The sequence below is a fragment of the Corvus cornix genome, chromosome 2 (assembly GCF_000738735.6).
Source record: "Corvus cornix cornix isolate S_Up_H32 chromosome 2, ASM73873v5, whole genome shotgun sequence".
Classification (NCBI taxonomy): domain Eukaryota; kingdom Metazoa; phylum Chordata; class Aves; order Passeriformes; family Corvidae; genus Corvus; species Corvus cornix.
Window position 1 is genome coordinate 64114498 of NC_046333.1, and position 27415 is coordinate 64141912.

The 27415-nt window shown below is 41.6% G+C and overlaps 1 protein-coding gene across 1 annotated transcript in view; it reads right to left on the reverse strand.

Annotated features, from left to right (window-relative positions):
• The window catches only part of ATXN1 (ataxin 1), a 161481-nt gene extending 134371 nt beyond the window's left edge, over positions 1-27110 (reverse strand). The window contains 1 exon segment of the mRNA XM_010402885.4: positions 27002-27110. The gene's annotated coding sequence lies outside the window, so the exon portion shown is untranslated.
• Positions 27111-27415: the final 305 nt, after the last annotated feature.

A 27415-nucleotide genomic window follows, 5' to 3' on the forward strand; every position in this document is an offset into this window, starting at 1 on the left:
AAGCAGCCACAACTCACAGTGCCTGTAGCATGTATTATCGGTACCCTGCAGACCTGGAGAGTTGTCATTCCCACCCTCTCCCTCAGCAAATGGTCAGTTTGTCAACAGAGAAAAATTCTGCTAGGAAATGAAGGGATTAGCAACTCATTTCCATCGAACCACTAGGCAATAATAATAAAAAAGGGTCCACTTTAAAGCAGCTCACTAATACAAGCAAAAATTAGGGTAACACATATAATTTCAGAGGTGCAACAGAAAAAGGAGATTTGTCCTTCAGCTATATGTAACGAAGACCAAACACAAACTTGCAGTTCTGCATGGCAAGGTCTCAACCACTGGGGAAGAGGTCTTCAATCGGTGCCACCCACTTCAGTGACAGATGAATTAGGCTGACAGAGTGTCCATGTTTTGAACTTTCTCGTATAAAGGATAAATCTAAACAGTCACATAGAGCAGATGGACAGTCAGGCAGCTATTAAAAGCTCCATAGATAACCCTCTGGCAGTATCACCCACATAAAACACAGATACTGAAGAAATTTCATAAGCAATAGTTCTCGAGCTCAGATATTCTAATGCAGTTAAGATCCAAAGAATATGCTTTTTAAGTTACACAGATGATTGTCCATTTATTTTGTAAGAGGAGGCCAGGCACATTCAACAACGTACTTCTCGAACCATTAACACAGCAGAATTCACTTTTTGCTTCTTATTTTTAGTACACACACAGAGAAGGAATTAATAACCATTACTAAGTGGAGCAATACTGAGGCTTGTTAAATAGAGATCCACTTAATTTCCAAGTACTGCTCTTGCTAAAATTTACCAAAAATACTGTCCCTTCTGATTGTTTCTCACAACAGTCACTGTAGCAGCACAAAGCCAGGCAGAGACAGCTAAACTGACACAAGTTGCAACCTCTGGCACTGTGTGCTTTCAGCACGGCATTTTGAACTAGCAATGGAAAAGAGACCATTTTTAAGCACATTTCACTGAGCAGCTCCCAAGTAAAAGGCTGTAATCACAGACTTTTACAGATGTTCAAACCTGCAATGTTTCACTCCTGCTATTGTTTTAAATGCTGAGTTACACACCCTGCACTCCACACACACTCACACGTGCACGCTCACATGCACTCAGTGTCACACCACGTACTTCACTTCTAATAGTAAACCTGACAGAAAGGAATTTTATTTTTACACTTTCACACCTCCCACTCCTAATTAATGTCAATTAGCATCTTCTGCAGAGTACACACTGCAAATGTACATGGCCTTATCTGTGCTCTGCACAGGGCAGGGGCAAAAATTTCCACTCTTCCTAGAAATTGAGTAGGCTTTATGTGATGGATTCCTACGGGAAGAATCTGGAGATGCACAACCCTCCTTTAATGACCCTCCTGAGAGGGGTCAATTAAAATGCTCTGACTGGGGGGAACATTTATGTTGGTTGACTTGTGCTTTTCATCCCACAGTGATGAATAGGAAGCAATTCTCCAGTTCAGAAGAGTTGTTGCAGACTTCCCGAGGTGCAAGAGGGCTCAGGGATTTCCCAGTGCATCTTGACAGCTGCCAGGAACAGTGGCAGCAGTGGGAGGGGCAGTGAAGGAGTTTTGCCAGTGACTTCAGTAGAGCCAGTCCACATTGTGTAGACAACCGTGGACCAGAACCAGAAAATCAAAAGCACTGGTAGTTACGGGGTAGGCACCTATACTTGCACTCCCCAGCTGTCCCAATAACCACCGCATTAGCAGAAGTGAGGGTGGGAAAATCTTGCTCCCACAAACCCAAAGCAGACAAACTTGGTTTCCCAGCACACACACCACTCACTTCTTTTTATAGACTGCTTTTCTCTCAAATGCAAAAGTAAATCCAGCTCAGATGATTTCCCTGTCTTAACTTTTGTACAAGAGGAAGACAGAAAGCTAAAAAAGGAAAATTAGACACTTCATGAAATCCGTGATTAAGACACAGAAACTATCAAGACAGATGGGCTGAAACATTCAGGGAGCTTCAGTTCAACAACCCATGTTTTTCAGAGATCTACAGTACGCTATTGTCTTCTCCATTTAGAGTTTTTAAATTCCATTTTTCATTGCAGTAATTTAACACCATTTCTAAACTTGGAGTACTCTTATTGGGTAGGCCACAATAAACCCCAATATTTACTCAGCTAGCACATGGCCCCCTAGAACCTAACTATGGGGTTTTTTTCCCCCTTCGCTCCTTTTTTTTGGGTGCAGGTAATGGCCACTGCTGTTGGCTCGTGAGCTTGCTGGGGAGGCACAGCAGGGTAACTACAGCTGGGGGTCGAGGGGGGGAAGTAAGAGGCAGCACCCAGCTGCAGCTCCCTCTGCTCTGGTGCAGGCTTTGCTCCCTTGTATGCCCCGCGGGAGGAGCTGCTGTCACTGTCCTTAGCGGGTTATTGCCGTGCACACAGAAATTCGAGGGCAGCCACGCAGAGAACTCCCTCTTACAAACGTTTGTCTCCTAAGGGCAAGAAGCAGAAGCCAATACTGCACACTCTGAAATGAGGGGCCAAATGCTTCTAGCGAGGGTGATCTGCTCCTCCACAAGCTCCTTGCTCACAGCAAGGACTCAGGCTGGTTCATCCTTCCACCAGATCCCTTCTTCCCTTAGAAATTAAGTCCTCTTTTCTGCGTGGTGCACAAAGCAGTCACTCACCCAGCGGGGAAAAAAAAAAAGAGGGGGCAGGGAGAAGAAGAAGGGGGATAAAAAAGGAAATTTATGACTGCGCTTGGCAAAAGCCAACAACTGCTGAAAGCTGAGTCACTTCTTTCCCTTCCACCTGGCGAGTGGCTGCCCCGATCCATTCAGCAGAAAGCCTCTTTTCACCGAAACTGGCATAAATCTGGAGTAATTCCCTCATTTCAATGGAGCTGCTCAGGATTTATGGCAGCATGATACAACAAGTAGAATCCTGCGTGCTGAGAGCTACAAGCCCAGGTTTTCCTGCAGGAGACGGTGCTGCTTTGCTCTTGTAGGCCACGATGCTGACCGTGCAACAGCACTGATGCCACGGCTTGTTCTATTTTTCCTAATGCTGTCATCGCCAGCAGATGCTCTGCAAGCAGGACCTTTGGAGAAATCACCCTCTTTCACACACTGCAGGAGAATTTTGATAATCTATGACCAGAAGAACATTTATTAGCCTGAATTAATTATTTTTTCGGATTTCATTTTTTTCTCCAGATTTCATTTAATGCTTTAATTTGGTTTAGCAAAGATTTATAAAATAATTATTTTTTAACATCTCACTGGACTGTGTGAAACAGAGTTCAGAAGACAGCAGAAATATCTTCTGTGCAGATGATGTGTGAATAAGTAAGGGATGAGATCAAGATTTAAGGAATACCAATCAGCTTTACCAGACAATAATCTACTCTATTTATGTTCTCAGCTTAAGAAAAAGCATTGCTAGGGGATTTATGCATGCACTGGAAGGTTTCTGTAAGCAGGGAAAGACCCTGAAAAAAATACATAATACTACCCCCAGCATGCAATGCAGCAGCAAGCAGAATCAAAACCAGCAAATGAACACAAACCCCAACCTTTGAAACAGGGCTATTCCAACAGAGGAGGGTTTCAGCTTTACACTAAACATACCATCTATGTAAAAAAATGCATTCATACATATACTGAGGGACTGACAGGGTTTTTCTAAACAAATGCAATGAATCTTGTCTGTCCTGTCTAAGTACATTTACAGCATTCAAGCACGGGATGTAGCTGCCTAGAAACAGCAGTGTTCATGTAGTCCTTTCAATATGGGGAACACAGTGTGCTATACTAATATTAATTTAGCCTGAACAACCAGTGAGGTATGCAAACATTACTCCCAGCTTCAACTGGGATTGATTCGAGCACAGAGGAACAGCGAGGGGGATTTTTAGCAGTGCTTCAGGGAGCCAGCTCACAGCCAAGGAGAGCTGGAATCTTGCATGTCTACAAGCGCTTTCAATAGCCCTGCCCAACTTCCTAGACCTGCCTGTTCTCTTCAGGAGACCCAGATGAGCAAACATATTCTGTATCCTGACTGGTTATGCTGCCAAATTCAACAAGGCAGTTGTGCAGACATGGTTGCACCGTGCAGCACCTCCCAGGTCCTGGTTTTGACATGGTTCAAGAAAAGCCACCACAGCCACTTAACCAGGCAAGAGGGACTGCAACAGACCCCTGCTGGGTACCACTACTGTCCAAAAAGCACTGATGGGGTAAAAGCAGAGAAAAACCACAGGAGCTTCAGCAGCTGACACTGGCTTCTTGTTTACTGAGTAAATTGCAGAACCCCTGGGGCTCAGCTGATGAGGACAGGGCCAGAGCACAAGTCCAGCAGGTCTCACTGTGTATTTTGCCTTTTTAAAGCTCCAGCTCTAATCCAAAGGGAGGACAGAAATATTTGTGAAGTCAAAGAAGCAGACAAGAAAAGGAGAGCTGAAACAATGATCTAAGTGACCTGGAAAGAATGATCTCCTGCACCATTTTTTTCTACCACTCCACAGAGCAGCTGTAGAGGAAAGTGAAAGGCAGAGAAATGGGTATCTCAAGGACAGAGTATACAGAATTGCAGCTGAACACAACACCTTTAGACCAGCAGCCCAAGGAAAGCAATTCTCACAGCAACCATGACGCTGAAGACTATTCAACCATCTTCCTCAAGAGCCTTGGTTTTAGCTTTTTACAACTCTGGCAAGTGAATTAATATTTTAATAAAAGATGCTTAATATAAACATAAAATATATTGTAAAATATTTTAATTAAAATCTTCTAGTATCTGCCTCAGACTGACCTTTTGAGGGAAAGTTGCAGGAAAAAATTAGCCATTTTGGAGAAAGAGTGCAGGCAAATAAGAATGTATTGCTGACTGTTAAATTTACTTCTGCTGCTGCTGCTGTTGTTGCTAATTTACTGAGATATAAAAATGACTTCTGGAGCAAGTCTGGAAATTTGGCAGAGGGATTATGCTGATCAGAGATGTGTTCTCAGCTATCCCTGTGAAAAACTCACCTATACTTGGTTAATTTTTAATCTTGGGTGGGGGAGACCAGCAGCTGAATCTTCAGACCTTTCATCAATGTAAACTTCACACCCCAGGCTTTGCCACAGCTCCACATGGGCCACAGCAGCTATGGAAGGATCTGTCTGCATAGGGTTCACTGCAGAAGAAAATCTCTAAGCAGCTTTGGGACTTTAGAAGTCAAGAAACCACTGTTAGTAAAGAAATATGCAATTACTTCAAGGTACTGTTCTTTACCTGAATATGTACAGAAACAAGGCAGAGATACAGAAAAGCAAGAAAACAGCTGGAGCTTCTTGTTAGTTTGACCTTTCTTTTTTTCTTAAGAAAGTAAATCCATACAAGCAGCAAAGTGCAAGCACTTAAAATATCCCCACCACAGAACTTACCAGGGTAAATATTTTCTGGTAACCCAGCATGCCAGCATAGAAGATTCATGGTCTGCTGTTCTCTAAAATACCCTTCTCTTTCAGGAGCAACACTCAGAGAGGGTGACACAATGCCAAGTTGCTCTCCCTGTATTCCAAGGCACCTCCACTCAAATGCCCCCAAACCCCACTTCTTCCTTGTCAGAAATCTTTGTTAACAAATTTCCCTTTTCGTTTATTTTGTGAACTGTGCTTGTCTTTTTTTGTTTGTAAACAAAGAAACAAACAAAAAGCCAGAATGTAGCAAGGCTCTGCCAGAACTCAATTAATAAATAATGAGCATCGAGTGTTTTTGATCATTTCCTTCTGTCTGAGCCTCACAAACTGACAGTAACACAGCGTATGACCCTTTACAGAATGATTTTGCTATCACGTTACATCCTAGAAATTAAGAACACAAATTTGACATTTTGAATGGGAACGGCTCATCCAGTTTGGTTCAGTGTTACCCACTGGGAAGTCCAGAGCCAGCTGCAAGCCAGCACAGCAGGATTTGCAAAGCATCCATGTAGTCACACAGCAAACCCCAGCACAACCTGCACTAACTTTGTGAATCACTCTGCACTATACAAGTGTGACTAACACTTTCCAGCTCAGAGCAATACTATTTTGCTGGGCTTTTTGCAAGACAAGAGTTGAAGCAGTTCCTCAGGATGTAGGAATCCACAGGGATGGGAAAAGCAGGGAAGGAGAGGAGCAAAGACATCCTATTCTGTTGATACAACTGGAAGCATAGGGATGCAAGAAGTTACTTTCATATTCAAAACTGGAAAATGGGAAAAACATGAATAAGAGCCATTTAAAGAAGGAAAAGAGTCTGAGACCTGCTGAAAAACTGTGTTTGGTCCTCTGGGGGGAAAAAAAAAAAAAGCATGACTAGAGAACACATTTTGCCACAGAGACGGTGTAAGGGAATAGAGACACACACACAGAGACAACTACATGAGCAGTTTCCAGCATTGTGTTTAAAAACAGTGGCCAGGAAGACAGATTCTCATTCCATCTTTGTTGGCATAACTTTACTTGACAGGAAGATGCTAATTTATACCAGCCATTGATCTGCCTCCTTCATTTATAAAGAGACAAGCCCAGTATTAGTAACACCCTTCTGTGTCCTGGTGTTTATGAGCACACCAATGGTTTGCATTTGGAAACTGCCCACCATACATGCTAAATTGTCAAAGATATATGAAGTGGGCAAAAAGTCAAGATTTCCATGACTTCAGCCTTAATTCGACTAACACCAGCACCAACTGATCTCCATCCAAAGCATAAACATACTCCTTATAAACTGCTTAAATGCTAGTGCTCTAAAGGCACAATTGTTCATGTGTTGTAATCTCTCTAATGAACAAAATTCAGCTGCATCCACAAAGAAAAGTAATGTTTGTTGACACATCACTGGAAGGAAGCAAATAATGGCTCACAATACTAAGAAACCTGATGAAAATGGAAGGGAAATTACCCTTTGAATAATTTGTGCATGACCCGTAAGTTTCAGTGGGCTACAGGGAATACAAACTCGATCATTCCATTTTCTGCTCTCTTGTAGATACTTTCATTTTTATATGCATAGATATATACTTTTTAAATGCACATGTACTCTCTTTTTCAAACTGTTTAAACTGGGTGCAAAGGAAAGACTGGATTTGAACTCTTGGATGAATCACATGCACAGGCTTTCTCAAAAAAAGCATGTGGATAATAAAATAAACAAAACAAAACAAAAAAGAGGATAATTTTCCTTCTCTTCCCAGTCTCTTTAAGATACTGCTGCTTTTCAGCCACACAGTGAATGCTTCATTCAAATAACAGAACATGGATTTCTCTTAGTAACTGCAGCTATAATTGTAGCAACTGTTTATACTGCTTCCATCCTATTAGTGTTACAACTGTCCAAAGCAGAACACTCAACTCAATTGCCCTAATTTCTTACAAACATCTAATTTTTTATTTGCAACAGAAAAAAACCCCAAGTGCCTTCAGAATGTTACCCCTTTCTTCTGTTACCTTATTTTGCTTCTTTGGCACCAAGAGCATGAAAAAACAATACTGCTTTCCCTGCCTTCAATGTTTGGCAGCCTTTTCTTAAACAAAAACACTGATTCAGTGGATGCTCTGCCCACTATTACAGATAACATGCCTTTTCCAAATCTGAGTCTCTTAAGGACAGTGTGGGGTAGCTTTATTTGTAATCATTCACCAACCAGTATCCCATTTCGGATCTAGTAAGAATTGGCTCTTAAGCATCTTCCTCTGCTGTATGTAACATTTGCATGCCTATTATGAAAAATAGTGATGAAAATAACTGGCCTGGGTTTCTGTATTTACTCATACACAGAATACATATCTCCCATGTATTCTCATTATGATGAAAAGGCACAGGCATGAAGAGTCCATCTCTGCATGGAAATAGCATGTTGGGCAGAGTGGAGGTAGTAAGAAACCCTACTTTACTGACTCTTACACTGGCAAGAAGAAAAAACTCCTGCATTGTCAAAATGCTAGAAAAATTGTATCACTTAAAGCAGTTACTACTCCTAAGTTTCAGTATGCTTCACTGGAAAGCAATTTTTTAATAGCATTATTAAGGTAGCACACTAAGATTTATTCTTACTTGGTTTTCAACTTAAAGTGGTTTTGCCTGCTGCATTTCCTTTTTTGGCTTTAAGAGTGGCCCAATAATAATCAAATTAAAAAAACCAAACCCAGCAGAAAATACAACCGCTTTGATTTATGGGGTCAGAGGAAGAGATTTGAAATGTCCAATAAATCCAAACACTATTTCCAGTCATCCTTCTCATTCACTCACTATTCGGCATATTTTCCTTTGTACCCTTGAATAACATATGGATAGGCCAAGCACATCCTGCTTATTGGCTCATTGCATAACCAATTCCTGCTATATTATCATTCCATACTTCAATAGCTGTGCATGTTCTTGTTACCCCATCACAATAAACCATCAGAACAAGGAAACAGACTTCAGTGTGTGGCTGTGTGGCATTTTAGCAGGTTTAAGAAAGACAGGAAAAGAGGAAGAGGGAGAAAAAAGAGTGGAGGAGAACAAAAGGGAAAGACAAGAGCAGGACTTAGTCTTTCACATGGGAAGGTATGCCAGTGCTTCTCAGCAAAGCTCGAGATCCAGGTCTGCAACAAGCCACGTGCTGAGCACTGGTGTGGGGTGCTGAGCACCTGCTGCTCCCACTGCAGCAAAGCAGGTCACTGCCTCACTCAGGACTGAGCTTCCTGTGTCACAGACCATCACACTCCCTGCTGCACCCAGCACAAGACGTGCAGCAGTTGTCTTCCCCAGGGGCTTCCAAGCCACTTCCTCACACCATTGCATGCAGACCCTCGCCTACAGCACATGACGGGCAGGTGACCACAGAGACACTGGGGCAAACATTGTGATGTCAGCTCTTTGACCCTGATACAAAGGTCAAACACAGCAGCAATACAGAAGCCATTGTTTTAGTGATACAATGCTAAGAAAGTCTAGAAAAAGTATAAACTTAACCACCTAACTCATGAAACGAAACTCAAGTAATCTTCCCTCTCAATAAGCTCTGAAGGAGCACTAAGTACCTTCAGTCACCTAAATGAACGAAGTTCTCTATGGTGTTACTTCTCAATTCTTGCAAAATACTTCTGTAAGTTTCTTGAGCATTATGGGAACACCTGAGTGCACGTGTTAAAATGCACATTTAACAAGCCTGGTTCTTCTCTCATTGAAATCAGCAGCCCTTAATTTGAACAGCAGGAGACCTGGGCCTTTTCCACTGCCATGTTCCTTATCAGAGCTCTATAAATGTCACATCTTTATTTCATTAGTGAAAGACATATTTTATAGATTAACAATAAAAGCATTCTTGTATGTGAGTTTTCTAGCCCCTGTTGAGACTCTGAATTCTTGAAGGTCAAATAAAGCAGTCCATAGGAAGGGAGAAAAGAAAATGCTCTGCCATATCCTTTTAAAGAGCCTCCACAGCAAAGAGAGAATAAATAGCTGATTTGTTACATGGCTTTGAGGGCAGCCACAAATGCTAAGACCACAGGTAAATGAACCTGGTCATAAAAGGAGCAGCAGCTCATCCAGTACTGTATCTACATTAGTTAACTTTCTTTGTGATTCAAGTCCAAGACTTTGCATTGTTCTATTTCCACCTATTCCTGTGCTCTGGATTCCCTTTGTGACACTTTTATCAATGGAAAATGGAGGGAGGGATTTCCAGCTGGGAGCCCAACAAAAAAACAGGAGGTTCAGTCTGGTTTTCTCATTTGCACTGCAAGAACCATTTCAGCACTAGTAATAAAAGCAAAACCACACAAAGAAAAAAAAAAAAAAAGACATGACCTGAAATTATTTTAGCATCATAAATGCTTCACCGCTCTTTATTCTGCAGTATGGTTAGTGTCACACATTGGTACAATAATTTGCTAGCTTAAACAGAGCTCCTTGCAAATAACGAATTTATATTAAGGGCTGCTGTCAGCTAGAATTCCAGGGAAATGCTAAGTAAAAGATAACAGTGCCATCGGTCAGATCCACTCTTTGTTATGCCCTTGCAGTTTTGACAGATTTATAGCTGCGGTGTCACAATATTTAAAAAAAAAAAAAAAAAAGTCTGACTGTGTCCTCTGTGAGTGGTGGGGAAAATACACACAAACAACAAGGGAAGCCAACCAGCATGTTGGGAGCCACACAAAATGGATTGTGCACAGGGACATCCACACGGCCACACCTGGGGATGTCATTACAGCAGCCGTGGCGCTGCCCTAACCGCAGCCAGTTGGGTGCTTAGTTTAGTTGTAACCTGAGGTGGCGGCTTTGAAAATAAGATCGTTTGTACTAAGAGGATTTTCAAGGTCATTTTCAGTGGATAGATTTGGTATCATTTAAGGCTAGAAAAGACTAATAATCATACTTTGAAACATTATGGCAGTACAGACCATTCATCTTGGGAGACACTTGGTATAGTAACAACAGCTAACAACTCCCATACATTTATGTGAGCATTTAACACTCTCCTTGAATTCCTGAGCTATTTTCGTACACCACCAAGGAGCCCTGGCCACCACTACCTTCTCAAACAAAAGAAGAAATGTCTCAAGGCTTTCAACAGTCAATTATCCAACCATTGCAGGCTCTGCTAGTGTCCCAAAGACAAGTAAAATCTCTTTCTCTTGTTCACATGTTTAGTCTGTAAGGGCTCTGCTGAGAGAAGCACCTTTAGATATAACAGAAATCAAGGCAGCTATCATCACCTCAGTTGCATAAGCTTGTCAAAGCTGCAACAGGACAAGAAGAGAAAAGCTGAAAGTAAAATACAAGGCTGGAGAATCAGATGCAAAAGCTGCCTTCTTAAGAGAGAGAGAATACTTAAAGATGTGCCCTAAAGACAAAAAAAACCTGGCAGTCACCATCATCAAATAGCCTGAAAGTTCAGAAGGCATCCGAGAGAACATTGTATGGTATCCAAATTCCCCTCTATTTTTCCATCTGTTAGAAAAATGGTTTTCAAAAGGTCAGGTACCTAAACCATAACAAACTGTAAGTTAGGAAACCTTGAGAACTTGGGAACTGACTTCTAGCATTCTCTGAATCTGTACCACAGACCTGTTACAGGGAACAAGAGTTTGGGGGGAATCAAGTATCAAATACCTGCCCTGTAGATACCCCTAGTAAGAGAACATGCCAAGCAAGAGGGGATAAAATCCTTGCAACATTTGTGATGAGACTGGTGAGGAAGTCCCTTCATTCCTAATGCCACAAAACCCGGAGTTTTTTTAAACATGCTACTATTTAAACCCAGTTTTACACTGAGATTTTTATGTCCTCCCTAAGTCAATACATAAACTTCATAAATGACCAGGCAAACCCATGGATCTCCAGCTCCATTTACTTTATTGTCTTCCACAACATACAGAGCAATTCTCATTAAGTAGCTGAACATGTAACAGCTCAGTAGAGAGTTAAGGAAATTCCTAACCCAAAACTAATCTAAGGGGCAAACTATGTCTAGAAAAAATTAATATAATTTGTATAAAGTCACATGAAGTAACTGAAGGAAGCCTGTGTGATCCTAGCAGACACAATCTATACCACATCACAGACAAACCAAGCAGGAGGAAACATCCTTGAAAAATATGTATTCTCAGCTCCAAATCCAGACAGCAGGGCATGAGTAGGTCACATTAACTAAATCCATCAAGGAAATCTCCATATAATTTCTGATCACAGTATAGGGTCTGATTTTTCACTGTGGCCAATCTCTGAGAAAGCAAAAAAAACCACACAACACTAAAACAAACAAACAAACAAACAACAACCCAAGGGAAAAATCAAATCACCACACCCACAACTCAGACCTAATAATTACAAGACAAAAAATGAAGTGAGGGAAGAAATCACTTCCCATCCCTGCAGGTAAGGCTGAAGTTCTATAGCAGTAGATTTGAAAATAATTAATATGAGACCAACAAGTTAAATAGCCTTACAGGGTCTTTTTAATTTATTAAATATATTTTGCTTTAATCACATTAATTTTTCAAAAATGTACAATAATCTTTGTGGTTTAAAATTACTTTGTATTCATTTTTTAATGGAGAGTATTTTTATTCATCTAATACATTATCCTTTCAAGAAAATTACCATACTTGACTACAAGTACTTTACGAGGCACTAATTAATACTCCTATTTCTCCCCATTTAAAACTCCTTTGAGAAATGAGGTCAGAAACCTGGTTTAACACAGAAGACACCTCCCAGAGACTAAAGGGGGAAGGGACACAAAAGGCACTCGTCACCCTTCTCCACAGAGGACATTCCCCTTGAACACTAAAGCCCAACCTGACAGCGATCCCTCTGGCTGAGCCAGCAGCTGATGCTGAGCCCCCTGACCAGCAGCTGGCCCAGCAGCACGTCCCTCTGCTCCGCACCTCATGAATGACAAGAAGCAATTCTCCCACTTTTTGTTTAACAGGGTGAATTTTACTTTTCCCACTCCTGTCAGCTTGCGGCAGGCAACCTACCCACCTCTCCCCAGGAGCACAGCTGAAGGGCTTCTCCTACTACAGAACACTCCTGAAGCCACTTATTCCCCCGTGTCGTAACACAATGACAGGCAGCTCCACCTTCCTCCGCGCAGAATCCCTGGCTGGGCCACGGCATTCCGCCAAGGCTTCAGCAGTGGCTGTGCCACGCCAGGAACGCCAGTAGGAAAATGCGGGTCACAAACACCTCCCAGAGCAGGAGCGGCTGTTTCGGACAAGGAACTGCTGCAGGGTTAAAGGGCAAAAGCAGAGACCAAGAACAAGTGTTTCTGAAGCTCTCAGGAAATTTGCAGACGCTCACCCATGAACTTCACATTTGAGTTCACTCTGCATTGTGTACTAATTGCAATTATCTAAGAGCGGCTCCACGATGGGAGGAGGGGAGGACAAGGCGGCTTCCTTTTGGCACAGCTTCTTCAGAGTTCAAAGGACACATATGGCCTGCAAACACAGTGCAGGGAATAATGTAAAATTAAAGGAGGGATGAGAGGAAAATGAGAACGCAGCAGGGACAAGCACTGTTCTGGATCTGCTTGACTGGAATTTTAAATAAAGAAACACAAAACCCCCACACTTATTTTAATTCCACATCTGAACAGAAGGAGGGATCACAGGAGGGGCCCCACATATGAAGGGAAGATCTCCAGGGAGCAGAACCTGAGCACTTCTGCAGGAGGCAGAGACTCCAAGCCCCATGGCCTCAGCCAGGCAGCAGGGCCAGGAGGACTGCCCAGAGTAGGGCTGGAAGCTGCCAGAGATACAAGGGCTTCAGGAAATGTACAACCAGCACCTCCAAAGAGACAGGATGGGTTCATTTCAGAATAAACACATGTACGGTACCAAACCTGCAGGGAAGGACAGCCTGTCTACCCACAGAGTAAAGCAAGAAAAAATAAAAAAGTGCCCAAATAGCACAGGTCCCCGATTTCCCTTGTAGTGCTTGTCTCACCACACAAAGGGAGCCACATAAAAGTCAGCAGCCTGCTAGATAGTGCCTGTGTCCATGCCAAAGGCTGACACCTGCTTGTAGCCTTGTCTTTGTTAGGGCGGAAACCAAAGCCTGCTCTTCTCACTGCAGGGCATATTCAGCGCACAAATAAATAAATAAACTAAACAAAAAAACATCCACAACAATCCTCAGTTGTAATTTCTACATAATTATTGCACAACAACCACACATAATGAGAGAATGAATTTATAACCACACACAAGCTATATTTACCAGTGGACTGGTTACAAAGCAAAACAGCAGGAAACCACAATGTGTGTCTTCACATTAGCTCCTCAGTGTGGTGCAGAGCAGGGCTGCCCGTGCAGCAGGGCAGGCTGGGCAGGTGAAAAACAGGCACACCCACCAAAGAGGAGCACAGCCTTATGGGGACACAACCTGGATTGAGCAGGGGACAAAGATACTGCCAAATAGTCAAGAGAAGCTATGTAGAGGTGCAGCTAAAAAGACTTGTTTGACCTCAGGGTTAAACAGTTGGCCACACAAAACAAACTGAAGGGAGTCTTGCCTCCCAACTCTCCCAGCTTCCAGAAATTTTGATACCAAGAGAGAATTTAAAAAAATCCAACACAGAAAACAAATTTAAAAACCACCCCACAACTGGAAATGCAGCTCCCTGTGCAGTCAGGATCCAGGAGATGAACCATCCCTGCCCTTTGAAATGAATAGTCACTCCCAGAGAGCACTTTGTGCTCTTCTCCCGTCAGCTGTTCAACAGTTGGCCCACGGCAAAACAGGCACAATTCAAACCAAACTGGGGCAGCAGGACTGTGCCACAAGAGGAGGCCTGACAAGGTCAGCAGCTGAGCCCCAGATGATAACTTTTGATCACTTGAGAGAGCTGATTTGGGTGTGCCTATCAGCCACCATAAATTGCTGAGCTATGGGGACCTTGACTACTTCAACACTGCTTTTCAGGCAAATTTGGCCAGAACTGCCTCACAACTTTGGAAGTTACTGGGCCATTGCACTTAGGGAAACACAGGCAGCACACTCACAAAGAGCTTCAGCTCCTCAGGCTGACATCATACAAGCAGGCAGCATCCCTGCTGCCAGCAGTACACTGACCATCTTGCCTCAGCTGCTCCTCTTCACCTCCCTCTGTGCCAGTACAAACCCTCACACTTTCCAGGCCAGTGTGAGAATGATGGCAAGCTAGATCCAGGAACAGATCCTGCTGAAAACTTACCTTTTTTTTTTTTTTAGGGATTATTTTTAACTTGGATCATTTCCCAGACCTGGCTCGGAACATGACTACACAACGCTTATGTCAGCACAAGGAAGCCATCTAATGAGTACCCATGGGGGGGCAGGATCGCTGCCATTGCTATCCTGGCCACCTTAATGAGCTTGTAAAACAACGGCCTACAGACAGCAGGTCAGAAAGTCACAGAGCTTCAGTAAATTGAGGATGGCGGATAAAAAACCAAAAAAATAAAAACCAAAACCAAAAACCATGCACACAGGTTACCTAGCTGCTGCCACGTCAAGCTGCCAAAACACAGCAAAAGTGCAGGGCCCTCCACTGAGGAAAAGCAACCCTGCACTCAGCTCTACCACAACCCCAGTGCAGAAGGGCTCCGGACACACACCCAGGGCAAATCTTGGTCTTTACTACCTCAGAAGTAGGATATGCAAGGAAAACCCGCACCTTGTAAACCACTGGTATCTCAAAATGACCTTTCTCTTCTTTTTTGCTAGGCATGCTCTCCCTGCCCTGCTCTATCCCTGGAGAGACATCAAACAGCCCAGCCCCAACTCAAAGAGGAAGCATAAAAGCAAAACAGAAGGGAAGGTGAACAGATAAAACAATTCTCCTTCCTCGTGAACTGTGGGTGCAAACCCATCACAACAACCTGCATAACCTTAAACACATGTTAAGATGGAGACAAAAATCCATGATTACTGCCTCTGGTGTTTATGCTGACCAGTGCACTATTAATGCTGTAAAAATAATGTATAATGGCATGATCAGTGAATCTGTCATGAAAAGAAAGGATGTGTTGGGTTTGCGATCGATCCTTGTAATTCTTGTCTAAGAATAATCATACCATCTTGAAATATAGCCCAAAAGGACACTGTTATTCCGGAACTGAGCTCCTTTTGGAAGACGAGTAAAAAGCAGTTAAATGCTCTTAGATATCTTCTTGAGGTTGCAGACAATTTCTCCTGGCTTTACAAACACATTTTCTGATCCTTAAAGTATTTTCTTTTCCCTATAGCTGAAGACCCACACACAAATAAAGAGAAATCTAGCTATCCCAGGAAATCATGTAACTGACTATACACAGAGGGCTGTCAAATATGCACAAAATAAACTAACTGAAATTATTTTTTCCCCTCTAATATTCTTCATTTATAGTGACTGTTGGTGTGACAACCAGTAACAGTAAGTGGAAGAATTTCATGCAGCACTTTCCATATTGAGATATTCTGTATCCCCTTATGCAGCAGACAGTTTCTATCACTTACTTTGTATTAGGGCAACAGAGTAAGGCACCTCCAGTTAAGCCTGGAGAGGTAACCGTTCCCTCAACCCAGGGCTAAAACCCAGGCTAACAGGCCATGACTCCTGCCAGACCACCTCTTTCTCCTCAGTGAAGTTTGGACATCACCAGTGGATGGGAAGCAAAAGCACAACCCTCTGATGGCATCTAAAACTGCCTTAAAAAACATATGAAAACACACATTCCAAGCATGGCTAGAACAACAGTACCAAACAAAACATATGACACTAATCCAAGTGTTACAACAAATTGTCCATTGTAGCTGGAAAACAGAGAAACACAGCCCTGAAAAGGGATCAGAACAATACTGACTTAAAAATTGTTAAGCCTTACTGTTAAGCATACATTCTAGCATATTCATAAAGCAGGTCATTTTGAAGGTAGGAAAAAGTATGACAAAACAGGTAAATAAATTAAATGTAAATAATAAGGAAAAATCAAAGACATAAACCAGTAGAAATCTGAGCTAAGAAATACAAAAATATTTTTTGTGCATATGTGTGTGAAATTTAATACTATTTCCAATTCTTGGTATCTTGGACAACACCTGTCTGTTTTCCAGACCTCAGTTTCAGAAGTTTACTACTTTTTTCACGTATAGTTTCAGAAGGACTGTGGTCTCTTTAACAGTGAAGTTCTGTCCTCCATCCCACACATGTTCCCACTGACTCCAACCAGCTTAAAGTTAACTATAAACACAATGGAAAATCTAAAGCAGCTTGTTGCCTAATTTTTCCTTTTTTTCTGATGTGCTATTAGGCTATTCATAATGAATATTAAATACTTTTTTTTTAAATTAACAATTACAACAAACAAAGGCTCTAATATTTTACAAATCTATTTGATGCAAAACACTTGATATGTGTTCTAGGTCTCTGTTTTTCAGATCTTTATTACCAAATTCTGACTTCTTTTCATTCCATTAGTGCTTTCAACAGGTTATTAACATAAAGCACAGTCTTGCTAATTTACAGTAATGTTTAGGATACCTACTCTAAATTATGGAAGAAATCAAAAAATTAATCAATCAACTAAACAGAACAGAAAAGTGACAAAACATATTTTGTTCTATTACTGTGGCAATTCTAAATGGTGTTTTAATTATTCATATAAATATCTCTAATGCATTAGTAAATGTGATGTATCACATATCTACTTTTTTTTTTAATTATTGGGTCCCAATTCAGGAATGTGGTTCCTTGTAGAAGTCCAAAGAAGGCATCTGAATACTTTTTTTAGTATTTGATTCTACACAGTCAAATGCTGTCCTGCTTTGGATCCAGAATACCACAAGTTTACTTACTCCAAAGCACTCTCTGCTGAGAGCAGATCGACAGAGAAAGTCACATAATGTCACAAGCCTTGTAACACCACCACACAACACAACCACGGGGCAAAAGCATCTCTCCATCACTCCTGACATAGCCAACAAGTAAATTCCCAGAACTGCATCTTGAAAGGGGAGGCAATCGTGTATACTGACATTCCACTGAGAAAACAAGGATGAAACAATGAGCTAGTTAATATCTTTAGGAAGGGAAGTCAGGGTCTAAATTCTGGGCCTGCCTGGCCAAGTCCTTCCTCCTCTTTCATCAACATGTAAAATTCTGTGCATCTTCTGTACACACCACTCCAGACAATGCCATTCTCACTCATTCACAGCCAGGCTCACTCTACCCACCCAGTAGCTACACTGAAGTAGTAACTAACATCCTTGTCCCAGGAGAGACACCAGTAGCACAAAGGAAGCTGCAAAGCCCATGAGTGATTCTGCGTAGAGATGGAATTTTTCAAATTATGATAACGAGCTTCAAAAGAGTACACAGAACTGCACAGATACAGCCCCTTTTTACGTAAGCAGGGCACATAAAGGGCTGACTAACCTCTACTGCTTATTTTATGTATTAATCTCACCCCTCCCTTATTTAGCAACTTCCTCCTTAAACCCTGGCATCTCTTCTCCATTTCCCTTACAATCCTGGGGCCTTTTCCTCCCAAGATTATCATCTACTGAAGTTCCCCCTCCCGGACCACTGCCCACATCCCAGTCTTTGTTCTGGCTCCCTACAGCGCTCAGTGTCTGGACAGGCTTCACATTCACTCCAGATTTATTGCTCTCCTGCTCTTCAAAGCTTGTGAAGCAGGTTTTCATTCAACTGCCCTCGCCTGCCAGGACAGGGAGCAGTGCTTTGCAACTGAAACCCAAGGTAGAAATGCACACCGTGTGTCTTATTTAGTTCAAAGCTGAAATGTTTCTGTCTAGGATGTCTGTTTGTATCTCAAGTCACAAAGAAGCCATTAGTACCAATAATGTGTCATTATGGGGGCGTCAGAAGAGACTCCACAGCTAAGGTTAATTTGAGATGCATAATTTAAAGCAGAACTAAAATCCCTCCATTTCACACTTTAATGACTCAATTCAAATCATTCTTCAAATTTGACACAGCAGCTCTTAAGGGGACACTTGCATGTTTTTCTTTTCTCTTTTTTTTTTTTTCCGGCCAATTTTAAGTAAAATACTTATCTAGTGCAGAAATAAAATACACAGATCTTCCATTTACAACCACTTTAACCTGTCTTCCCCCTCACATTTCTTTTCAGCAGTTTCATATTTCACACATTCACTCTGACACATTAGAATATGCATGATACAGGCTACTTCCTCAAGTTAAAAAAAACCAAACTCGTTCAGAGTTAAAATTTCACTCATCGTAACCCCAGGGATTTTGCCAAGAACAGCTAACAACACTGTTTATCCTAAACATACCACATCACTTAGGTAACAGTAGTACCCCCACAACTCTTTGTCCTTAGTATTTCTACTCTCAACATCCTGCTAAAATACATTAAATACATAATCCTTGGTTTTAAAACTGAGGCAAAAGCAGAAGGATGCTGTGGTTCAACAAGCGCTTCAAGCTGGTCCAAGTCTCCCAAATCACTGATAGTTTGTTTTGTCAGGCAACTTCCCTGAGAACAGCTGATAAAACACAGAAATAATTAAGCAAAAACTCATCACAGCATAATGAAGCAGCATGATAGTAAGATATTCATGCTGCTGAAGTGAAGATGCAACACCTCTCTATCAGACATCTTCTGCCTGTTGCTGTGCATTTTTCAATAACGCTCACATAATGTTACAAAAATGCATAGAAACATAGAATGATTTTTGTCATCTGACACAACTGTATTTTGTTCTGGACTTTCAAGAAATCACAGTTCAAGCACACAGACATTCTTTGGAGAGCTGCCCTCAGTGCTAAAAATGGCAATGGAATTGCACAAGGCGGGGGGGGGGAGGGGAGGGAAGAAAATTCCAAGAAAACTTTGACTCATCCATTGTAATTCATCAGGTTTTTGGAGCAGAGAATGGAATGCCGTCAAGCTAAAATTGACAGAGCTATTTTCTGATCTCTAAGTGATGTCAATACTTCACAAAGCCACAAGTGCTGGGAAAATTTTTCTCTGCAAAATTCTAAGAATGACTCTTAAAATTTGTTGGGGGGGGGGGGAACCCAGAGCTAAAAGAGATACTTGAAATTAAACTTCTACGTAGGTGTGTTTTTGAATACTGAGAGTATTAGGCTTCAAAGCTTTGTGCTATCTGTGACTCAGACCTGCTGCCACAGGTGTCAAGTGATCAGGGACTTAAACTGAGCTCTGCAGAAACCTGCTGCTTTGTGATTATTTTTTTAACTATATGTTAAAAAATTCACCCTCAAAGACAGACAAAAAGCAGGCTTTTCCACTCAGTACAGACCTGAATCTTCCCAGTCACCAGATTTTACTTGTCTTATCAACTTTCACCTAGCAAAGGAGATTTTTTCGGTTTTCTGTTGTTTAAATCAACCACATCATGTCCACCATGTTTTTCAGAAACATGATGTCAACCAAATCTAACAGGCAAAACGGTTTCAATAAATTTCTGAGAATAACACATCTACTCTGGCATGCCAACACACTATTTTTAATTGAAGCTCATTAAAGATGTAATAGAAGAAAAATTATATTCACTTCAGCACTGTTCCATCAATGCAGTGAGATAATCATGCTGCTGTAACATACATAAAGCAATATTTACGAGTAGTGTTTTAGGTAATTTAATGGAAAGGCAAAAAGCAATGATTCATTCCTTGTTCTATCTGTTGCTGAAAAATGGCTTTTGCCAATTGCAGGGCCCAAGCAGGCACACAGAGAGATTGGTTTCAAATGTTAGTAAAACAGAGACCTGGAAAATGAAAGGAGACAAGCCAGTTGAAGTGCCAAACAAAAGGAAAAAAATCTGGACTACAGATGACAATTACTTTAGAGCAGCATACAAATGCAGGCCTCTGAAGTAATTTAAACCAAATGTAGATTGAAACTGAAGTCACTTAGTGAGTCAGCACAGTAATAGGACACTAAAATTACATGTGAGAAAAGTGCAATCCTTTTTGTACAGCACACTGTATTTTATTCCAAATTTACCTGAATACAAATTAATTGTCTCCTTTGTGTTGTATGTTCTTCGTTTCCTTTAGACTCAACCTCTGCCTTCCAGAAAGAAACTAACTTTGTGCAGGCTGACTAGTTGTGAGCTCTGATGTCTAGGACTTGAGTTTCCCTTTCACAAAAGTTTCATCTCCAGACCATGACAACATTAATAAACAATCATTGGCTGGAACACTACTGACCCTCTTCCAAGTTATGATTACTTTCCTGTGAAAATAATTTAAAAAAAAAAAATAGTTAAAATCAAAACTGCGGAGACTCATTCCAGGCTCTGCCTCCTGAATTCTGCCATCCCAGAGGTTTCAGTCACCTACAGCTTGATGCAGACCGGGACTTCAGTGCTAAATATGCTCACCATTGGTCAAAGAAAGGCTTTGCCTTCTATCTGCCTCAAACATTTTTTAAAACCATAACTGTTTTTAAACTTAAAAAGCAATTTTCATCTCATTCTTGCCTCATACTTTAAAAAAGATATAATTCCGTGAAAGCCACAACAATTGCTTGTTCAACAGAGACTGCTACTCTCTGAAGTGCTTTCTGAGATAGATTTATATGGACAGACGTGGGTAGAAATGAATACTCCAAAAATATCCACAATAGATAACAGGCAGTGTCTAGAAAAAAAAAAAAAACCCCATGTACTGCAAATGCAGCCCAAATTGGAACGAATGTCTACAGTAGCAACAGCACAGGAAGAGCAAAATGTTATTGTACATTACTGGCCTGCAGCCCACAATTACAAAAAATACTGCAGTATTCCACGGTAACAGCGTAAAATATTATCATTTCAAATAAGCAGCTGCAGCACCCTACTCACAGCAGCCATGTCTCAGAGAGCCAGGGGAGGAGAGGGCTGCCAAAGGACTCCCCACTGCAGAAGGGGAGTGGGCCACAGCGTTGGTGAACCCTTGGGATGCCTTCTCCTCACACCCACAGCTCCACTCCATCAGAGCACAAAGGACCACTGCTCGGCAGCAAAATGCTCCCAACATGGGCACCAGCTGCTGAGCCCTCCAGCAGAAGGGAATCATGATGTTCGCTCTGCACTCTCCCTCTTGCTGTAGTGTGCCTTCTGCCAAATCTGCATTTTCACATTGTTTTGGGTTCAGTAAAATCTCCCCCATCCCAGCTCCCCTGCACTAATGCCTGTGTTACCCAGCCCCCTATAACACCCAGCCAACAGGTTTTAACAATGACCTAGCCAGGGACTGGCATACCTTGCCATTTTGATGGCTACCATTCGCCTCCCCAGATGGTGAGCAGTCGCTCCACTACCGATCCACAAAAGGGGAGACAACGTGCACACAAGTTTATCAGCGACGCTTTTGTCGACTGCTGTATCCAAGGGTGGCCAGCACAGAGGGCAGTCCCACCAGAGCAAACAGAAAACCCCAAAAAGCAACAGGTAAGTCCGTGTGCTCACTGGCATGCACTGCACACTAATGAATAGCCCTAACTTGGTATTTGTAGAAGTAACACCTACCACATTTGGGCTCTACATGGATCTTAAAGAAAGACCATCTAAGAAGCCACATGTTTTCTGCAACTTAATGCACTTCCAGAACTTTCCAGAGGAAAAGCAAAGCAGAAATCTGAACTAATACACTATTCTGGTTTCAGCTGAGATAGAGTTAATTTTCTTCCCAGTAGCTTGTAGGTTTTGTGGGGTTTGGATTTAGCATGAGAATAATGTTAATAACACAGCGATGTTTTAGTTTCTCAGTAGTCAAGGACTTATCCTAAGTCAAGGACTTTCCAGTTTCCCATGTTCTGCCAGCAAGGAGGTGCACAAGAAGCTGGGAGGGAGCATGACCAGGGCAGCTGGCCCAAACTGGCCAAAGGGATATTCCGTACAATAGAACATCCTGCTCAATGTATCAGCTGGGGGAGTTGCCCAGGAGGGGCTGATGGCTGCTCAGGGACAGGCTGGGTATCAGCAGGTGGTGAGCAACTGTGTTGTGTATCACTTGTCTTTCTCTGGTTTGATTTCTCTTTCTCTTCTGGTTGCCTCCCTTTTCATTACATCATCATCATTATTTTCATTACCACTATTATTGTTATTATTGTTCCTGTTGTTATACAATTATTAAATTGTTCTTATCTCAAAACGTGGGTTTTACCTACTTTGTTTCCAATTCTCTTACCCATCCCACCGTGGGGGTACGGGGAGTAAGTGGCTGCATAGTACTTGGCTGTCAGCTGGGGTCAAGTCATGACACTCATGCTTCCTATACAGCCTGCAAGTAGTACAGATTCTCCAGACAAAACTGCAAAGCCTAAGCTTTGCCTCAGCTACCAATGCTGCCTCAGGTATTTGGCCTCTCCCCACAGTCCAACAAGCCTGTAGTTAAGTTGGAAATACACAAACACTGTTGGGGAACTACCTTTTAGAGATATTCAAATCATGATGAAAACTATTTCTCATGCAGCCAACCAGAGATATTATGTTTTCAGGAGGGAGCAAGTTAACCACCATATCTAAAAACTTCCCAGTTCACTTGCACTTCTCGTCTTTCCCACACTAGATTTTCTCTGCCAAATACAAAGGAGACTGTAGTGTATATATGTGCAATATATATGCAATAAACTGCAGTAATATATGCAGTAGATTGAAATACTGCATTTTTGTATCCTCATAAGCAATCCACTGGATTAAGGATTTGAAGTCCCACAGGGAGTACTGCAAATACGCATAAAGTCTCTGGGTGCTGGATTTGATTCTCTGACGTACGTAACAGATGTGTCAAGTAACACATAACCAGATGCCTCTCTAGTAAATGCACAGCTAGACACTGAAAAGCCCTAAAAATGTTGTGTCCAAGGGCAAAGGAAAAGGGAGAGAATAAAAACAGAACCACACATCTAGCAAGAAAAGAAAAATTTAGGCCTTACGTATTTCTTTTATACAGTGCTGTAATTTTTCATGTCTGTAATTCAGCTACGGTATCTCAAGAGAGGACTTTTAAGGAGGTGGGAGTCCAGCCACTGTAGCCTGATTTGTTCCATGCCAGGCTGGTCAACCATTTCTTGATGTCTTTGAAATTTCAAGGTCCTACCTCCAAAGCCTCCACAGCGATTTCAAAGACCTCCATCCAGAAGAGAGGTCTAACTCCTAAGAAGAAAAAAATACTCGGAAAAGAAAGCATATGGCTGTATAACAGTCACCACCACAGACACCTTTCTCCTTTTCCTGAGTTGCTGTGTCCTGGCCACAGTGGCTAGGAGAAAACAGCTGCAATGCTTTTGCAATAACCTTCTAAGGCAGAGGAGAATGGTGGGTGAGAAAAAGCCAAAAACTTGTTTAAAAGCCTCAGTTTAAAATTTCTGGCAAATCCCATTTCTCGAAGTAACTTAAAACCCCTCTGTGCTAGAAACTGTGTGAACCACTGACTTCAGATCTGGATCCTGCCTTTTGCAAAGCTGCTGGGGGGCTTGGATCCAAGGCTTTGGTTCAAGCTCTTACGTACTCCATACTAAAATGCCTTATAACATACATCCTTTATAATAAATAGCCTCACAGTGGAGAAGGACAGTATTGGCATGGTTCATTTTCACATCATTCTTTTGAAAGTTTAGGGAAAGCACTGGAAACATTACAGCTTTCAAATATTTTGCCTTATGTGGTTTACAGTCAGCATAGTGAATGGCTGTGCAAGCTTCACCCATTTTCCTGGGACATGCAGTGTGACAGTGTGAGTCCCAGGCAGTGCCCACCAGAGCCGAGCAGAACAGGCATGGTGGAACTGGCACAGGCAGGGCCTTGTCTCACCACAGTGCTGCCCTGCACTGTGCCACTGCACTCTCCTGCCTCCCTGCAGTGAAGGTCTCCATTCTCTGTCCCAACCACCTCCTCTTTACAAAGGCTCACACACACATAATGAAACAGAAGAATAATTCCATTATGTGCCTGGCAGGCTGTGCACTTTCCTTCTGATTCACAATAGTGGTGCCTCATTGAAAAGACCCATATACGAGGGGTGAAAAAAAAAAATCTAAAGAAGTCTCTAGCAAGCACACATATTATCAAAGCCTCATTTCCACTTAACACAGGTTGCCTTGGGATCTAATGCACCTGATTAGAGGGGAAAATACAAACAAACAAACAAAATCATCTTCCATTAGCCAGGGCAGGGGGTGGGGAAATCGAATCAGTGGCATCTTTGTTGAAAAGCTCCACAAAACTAATGGTTTAGGAGAGCTGAAGAGCATGGGCAGGGGACAATTTGTGACTGATCGTTGCCATCTGAACATGGCATGCTGACAGCCGAACGAAGAGCAAAACAAAAAAGGCATGTGTTTCATCTGGGCAGGCTTGGTCCCCTGTGTTCACGCTCAGTGAAAAATACAAAGCAGGAAAGAGTCAGTCTCTCTTCCTACTCAGCTCAGCACCCACATAACTCCCTGGCACACACCACAGGACCTTCTCCAGGCACACAAATGGGTGCATTATTTCTTCACATGTTGAAAAAAATAAGAAAGGAGAAGAATAGCGGTACAATTTAATATATCCTAAAATGGATCTTTGGGCACCCTCCAGTACTCTGACAATGAGCTCCTGCACTCTCCGATACAAAGAAAGCTAAAAACAAGCTCAATGATTTTCTGAGTGTAACATAGAGCTGATAAAATTATTATAAAGGCCACACAGATGCTACAAAATACCTTTTCCTGAACTTCAACACGCGCTTCTTCAGAAAGCAATAAGAATGCAATTGTGAAAGGAAAATCATGCACGTTATCCTGGCCTGATGTCAATGAAAAGAAGACAGCAAGAAAAGAATTTTGATTTATGCTCCACAGAACCAAGAAGGAATGCCTCCCTCCAAGAGAGTGGGATGGACAGAAAGCAAAGGTGGCCTGAGGGTGATCACACAACAGTCACTACAGAGCACTTCTTTCTCACTGATTTGGCCAAGACTGTCACCTACACCTGAAACAGGGCTTGCCCCAGAGAGCAAGGCATTTCCGCACCTCAGCCTTCAAACAGCTTTGCATTAATGCCTCATTTCACAACTACACAAATTGCCTCGGACTCCTGCTGAAAGAGGCCTGTATTCCTGTTTGGGATCACAGTCTCTAGTGCAAGACCTGCACATAAAAAGGAGTTGGCTACACTGATTTGCAAAAATTTTGACCTTTTCAGAAAAATCAGTACCAATACCTACAGGACCACTACAAATTTCCCCAAGCCATGGCTCTAGTCTACTGACCAGAAAGGAAATATTTAGCTCCCTGCAGTGGGCCTGTTGATTTCAAAAGAAACTTAATAGCTCTATTCCTACAAAGCAAATACAGAGCAATCACCAGGGGCTGGCTATGCTCTCCTCTCTTCTGAAATCTGGTAGGCAACATATGTCTGCAAATGCCACTTGCCAAAGGGTTTTGATTCTCTGCACTTTTGTGGGAATGTATACCCTGCTTCTTCCAGGTTATATGTGTCTTTTTGATTCTGCAGATTCCTTACAGCAATTTTGTCTCTTTCAGCACAATTGTGGGGCAGAACATAGTAAATAACTTAAAAATTTTATTTAAGGAAGATGCTGTGGTTTTTAGTGTTCATGCATGCAACATTTTCAGTGGTTAAAAGTTTTACAGCTGTAGTGTTTTCTCCTTACTAGACTCAGGTATGAATCTTTTCTAATGAGAAATGAAAACAGAAAAGAAGACTAGGGGGAAAAGGTGAGCTTTTCCCTGTGCCTCATCATTGTCTTTATTAAAAAAAATTAACTCTGGGCAACACAATTCAGCCTCAGTCAGGAAACTCTTAGTTCAGTTGCTATTCAAATATCCAAGTGCAATTTGCAACTCTAGTTATGAAAGGGGACATTATTTTCTTTACACATTTAACTCCATTTGTTCAAAGACACATTGATGAAGCAATTAAGGCAGACATATTATTAAAGGTGGTGTAGAATTCACAGGCTCTGCTAAGACGTTTGGTATTTCAATTAGGTGTTTAAACATAAAAATGAGAACTATGTATTTAATATAAAAATATCACTTAAGAATGCTGTAAAATCAGATTACTCATGACATTATCACCAACAGTAAGAGATCTGTATATGCATTTTTCTGGCTGTGCATTGTGTATGTTCTTCAATAGCTTTCTTCTACTGAGTTCCCATATGATACAGATTCCAAACTAGAAAATATTTAGGCTTACGCCTAACTTTCAGGGAGAATAGCCTCATTGATTTAAACAGGGTTTAACCCTTATAAATGTCAGAGTGATTGCCCTTTTGTGGGACTGGAACTCATGGGGCCCATTTTCAAAAAGATAAATGCATTACTACTACAAATATTACATACATATTTTTACTGCTGTTTCTGAGTTTGTCATTACAGTTCTCTCCTTCCCTCTCCTGCCTGTTTTTATTGCCTTCAACAACAATATCATGACACTCTGAGGTACATAATGATTAATTTAATTACAAACTAACTGTAAACTTTTGACAAGACCCTCCAATCACTTACCTCAAATTATGAGTGTTTAAAGATGCAATTGTTAATCTCCTTTTTTTCACCCTCTCACAGGAGATGTTGCAGACTTTTTTTTCTGGTATTTTGCATTAAAACTCTTTTCCTGTGCTCCAGGATCTTAAACAAAAACAAAAAAAAAGAAACACTCAGAATGAAAAAGTCATCCCAAGCAATTGATGAGTGGCTCAGGGGAAATCCCTGACCTTTTTTCAATGTATATTTCATTATCTAAAGCAAGTGTGGTAACTTCCTCCAGCAGCAGCTCTTCTGTGGGCTGTACTTTAAAAAAAAAAGAAAGAAAAAGACCCAACTGAACAAAATCCCCAAAAAATACTGGTTTAGACCACTCAAAAACATGGCATTTAAAAAAATCTGTAAGATAGTATACTACAAAGTATTAATTTAAAG